Here is a 4,909-nt window from a genome sequence, read left to right on the forward strand (position 1 = left end):
GGTGGCATCACCGACTCAATGGACTTGAGTTTTGGACAAACTCCAGGATATAGTCAAGGACAGGGAAGCCTGGTGTGCTGCAGTCCATGGGGTCACAGAGCCAGACACTGCTTAGCAATTGAACAAATGTACCTCACCCCAGCCTTATCTTCTGGAGAAGGCAATGGCACCCCACTTCAGTACTCTCGCCTGGAAAATCCCATGGACGGAGGAGCCTGGTAGGCTGTGGTCCATGGTATCCCGAAGAGTCAGACATGACTGAGCGTCTTCACTTGCACTTTTCACTTTCATGCATTGGAGAAGGAAATGGCAACCCACTCCAGTGTTCTTGCCTGAGAATCCCAGGACGGGGGAGCCTGGTGGGCTGCCATCTATGGGGTCGCACAGAGTCGAACACAACTGAAGCTACTTAGCAGTCGCAGCAGCCTTATCTTCTGCTCCTTTTAACAGGATTCCAAGCCGAATGATCGCAATGGTTGGTGTGCCCCAGGACCAAGGTCCTTCGGTTCCTGCCATGTCCATCAGCCTGTCTTGGCCCATCTTCCCTCACAGTTCCAAGAAGCCACAGAACCCCGGGCTCAACTCCATACAGGACGACATCCAAGAGGAGACAGCTCACGGGGGCTTGTCACCTGAGCCTTTCCATACCATTTTCCCACGTGTATGTATTATCAATGAAAAATTTTAAAAACAAACAGAGGTAATAGGTGGTAGGACTCAGGACTTTATCTTTTAAAGGTAGAAACTCTGTCCTCTCCCCAGACCTTTGGAATCAATGTATATGGGTGGGAAGTCCAGGAATCTGTATTTTAAACCTCTCCCAAGGTGACACAGCCCTGCCAGGAGGGCTGTCTCCCAGAGCAGGGCTTCTGGTGAGCTCTGATTCACAGGGCCCTGGGACCTTGTGGGTGCAAATTTCCTCCTGCCAAGCCCAGTGAAACAGCCTGCCCCAGAGGAAGGCACTCGTTATGTCCAGACTTCCTGAAAGCTCAAGGGACCGAAGGTGGCTGGGCAAGCAGCCAAGAGGAGGAACAGGGTCATCTGACAGCACCAGCTGACCTCAGCCTCAGGCTGAGAAGCCCGGTGCCGCTGGCTTAATTAACAATCTGGAAAGGGCCCAAGCAACACCCCTCTGCATTCTCCTCAGAACGCACCGGAGGTGCTTCTCACTTGAGGAGCTTCAAAGATGCCCGTGCCTGGATCCCACCGCAAGGAGTCTCATCTGGTCTGTCTGGGGTACGCCCAAACACGCTGCTTCTAATGTGCAGGCTGGGTGAGAACCACAGGACTGGAGGGAGAAGAAACAGAGAGAGGAGCTGGAACCACTACAGAACCCAGCAAGAGATCCTTCTCCCACGCTGCAAGGGGATTTTTATCCAGCCACGTCGGCTCACACTGAACAGCACTTGGGTCGCTTCCCACGTGCCAGCTGTGGTCCAGGCCTCTTCACCTCACCCTGACCAAGCCATCCTCTTAACCACCGCACACTGGTTTCCGTCAGACTGTGAAGGCCCATCATGAAAAAGAGGGACTTTTCATGAAAACCTGGAAAACCTCAAGTCACCTTTCATTTACTCATTCATTCAAGAACATGTCCAAGTTCTACACTTTGTGCCAGGCACTGACATGCAGACAGCCCGGGTTTTCAAACTGGCTGTGAAATCGTGGTAGTTCACATACAGCATCCTGTTTAGGGAAATACCCATGTGTGTGTCTCCACACTAGGTCTTGATGGGAAAGGTTATTTCTTACCGCTGATCACGGTCCAAAATGCTTGAGAAACACTTGAGAAGAAGCCCCAAATAGCCCCTCAGAACCTCACAGTAGTTACAAATGTCTATAGATTCACCTGGAAACCAACACTGCTTTTGTGGCCATGAGGCTCACCAAGGAGAGATGGATGAGAAAAGCCATCAACCTCCTCCATGGTTTGGTAAACATCCCCCCTTCACCCCAGAAATTTCAGCCCAGCACCACTGCCACCCCTAAATAAATACCAATGGTCCGAGACCCTTTCCTCAAATGCCAAAAATACAGAGGCACCTACCTTGGTGGACTTACGGAGGATATCTGGATCCTAAGTCCCCCAGGCCCCAAAAGGGGATGAGAGGAGCCCAGACACAGCAGTGGTGGCAAGCGGCCCAGCGCCCCCAAAGCCCTCTTCCCAGTCTGGCTGCACACCTGCTGAGCCCGCCTCGCAGCTGCACGCAAAGCCCAGGGCTCTTAAGTTTCCCGTGGCAGCTCTGAGCACACACCACCACAATGGCAGCAGGACTGTCTCAGTTCTCCCAAGTGCGGCACTGGCACCAGGGCCTGCACCCAAACGCGCAGACCTCACACCCACCAGCACCCCTCCCCCGGGCTCCAAAGGCCTGGCTCCCCAACCCGAGGATTAAACACTCATGAAGGAAGGTCACTTGGACTTGATGGCTGTGGCATCCCAGCAAGCATTCTACTTCAGTCTGGAAAGTAAGACCCTCACAAACACGTGGACTAGCTTTTACCCTGAAACTTTTACAGACTGCAGGCTTCACCCTGTTCTGAGTACCTATACCTCTGGTTTTAGACTAGCCCAGGATACAGTAAGACCCATCTTCAAGCCTGGAGCTTCCAAGTTCCAGTCTCTCACACCCCTCAAGAGTATGCCTCGTGTACGGCTCAATACTTACTGCTATACCGCCACCAGTCAAGCAGCATAGTTAGTGGCCACACACACGAAGGGACTCAGAAACCTACAGAAAATCATGTGGCAGGTTACTCTCCAAAACAGTTGTTTTTAACTTTGAAGCGTGAAAGAGAAGATAAGTTCAAAGGGCCTTTACGCTGTCATTTTTTTCTTTACAAAAATGCACATTAAAAAAAAGAGATACATTCCAGAGTTAAGGACTCCACTCATAGGAGGCAGATTGTAAGTGCAGATGTAAATGGTATCCATGGAATTCAAGTCACTAAGTTTCGCATCATTTTTTTTTTCCATCCCATGTCACAAACGATGAAACAGAGCCCTGGCTGGTGAACTTACCCAGGCTCCCACACCTAGTAAGTGGCGAAGCTGGCTTTCAAATCCACGTGATTTCAAGCAAAGATTCTTCCTTCATACAAGGGGGCAAAAGGCAAATGAAAATTGTGAGATCATTTCCGTCTGCAAGTAGTACAAATATCCAGCAGCTAAGATGGAAAAAGTACTCTTACAATCATGTTGATGGAAGTTATTAACCATTCCTACTTTGGTAGGACCTATCAACATTTTAAGTATGAATTCCTTTGAACTAGCAATTTTACCTGCAGAAATTTATCCCAGAGGAACCTAAAAAAAAACTATTCACTGTTAACTATGATAAAACATGAGATCCCCATAAAGCCCCAGATGTGTACTGAATTGTTTAGTCATAAAATATCACCATATATATATAATCTTATGCAGAAAGATCTGCATACACTATATGCTACTGTATAGCTGGATTTTTGTAGCTTTTTTAAAAAATTAAGCATTAACTCAATACAAATAAAATGAGAGGCCATCAGAAATTTGGAGTAAAATCAGCAAAAAGCCCGTTTTACTGAGGGCCACAAAATTTGTGTTTGACTCTCAAAACCCTCTTGAGTCATGGGCTGGTGTGTGCTGGACTCCACAGAGAACATGCAGGTCCGTCACAGGAAGTAAAACCCTGTCAAATGCATTAATACAACACACACAGCGACCCCCACTAAAACATCACATGCCTCACCAACACTCCAGCGCAGGGTTTGGAAGCTAGACTAAGGCAGTGTAAGGCCACCAGAACTGATCCAAGTTGTAGCGGCTTCTAAGGAGAGTGCGGGGACCACAGAAGCATCTGCTCAGGATAACCTCCTACATTTAACGGAACGTATGAAATCTTAAAAGTTTCTTTTCACTTTGAAATACACCCAGATAATCTAATGGATGGAGTGGCAGGCTATACAAAATAAAGTGCAGTGAGATTCATCTGCTAATAGTCACTACACCTCTCAGAACATTCCGGTAGTAAGTAACGGTGCCTTGCACCTCCACCGCATCGAGGCTGGCTCATCCCCTTGGCTGGGTCTTGGTGACCCCCTTAATATTCAACAAGATGGGGAACTTAGCCCAGCTTTCAGTGCTGCATGGCAGTCTCTAAGGCCAAAAGCCAAAGTGACCTAAGTTTAATGAGCTCTGAGAGCCCTTGGGAAAAATATCTCAGCTAGTTATTTTGTAAGCCTGAACTTCCATTTTATGTCAAAGTTACTCAGATGTGATGACCAAAAACAAAACTGCAGACAAGCCCCGGGGTTTTTTGGTTTTTTTAATTATTTATTCATTGAATGATTTAAGGTGTGTACCACTACTCCAGTTGGGTAAACCGCATTGAAGAATTTGACTGCAGGTCTTTAGGTACAGCCAAATGCTTTCCATTAACTTTACTCTATAAAATACTAAACATATATAAGGTTTTAATGCTTCAGCCATGCTCGGAACACTGCAGAAGGGTAACTCAACCCACTCATGCCAAGTTAAGGTGACGGGAGCAGAACTCTTGAGCTGTGACGTCTAAAGGAATCCGAGAATCTAGCTTAAGATGAAAAGAGGTTCTGTTCCCCCAACGTAAACTGTTAAGTTTTAAAATTCTGCCTACACTGTTCTCAAAGAGACTGGAGGAAAAAAAAAAAATTCAATGTTATTAAAAAAGTATCACACAAATATGCAATCTTCCATGATTTGTTTTGCATCTGAAATGGCACAAAGAAAGGCTGCAAAAAATCTAGCACTCAGAACTAAATTTTCCTAGGAGAAATTACCTCCCTTTTAACCTCCTGGGTCTTCGGCAATGGGGTGGAGACAGGGAAGGAGTTAACCGGTCGGGTGACAAAGCGCATTTAGAATTGAATGCAATGGAAAAAGTAACAAATG

Source organism: Bubalus bubalis, chromosome 24 (assembly GCF_019923935.1).
Source record: "Bubalus bubalis isolate 160015118507 breed Murrah chromosome 24, NDDB_SH_1, whole genome shotgun sequence".
NCBI classification, from domain to species: Eukaryota; Metazoa; Chordata; class Mammalia; order Artiodactyla; family Bovidae; genus Bubalus; species Bubalus bubalis.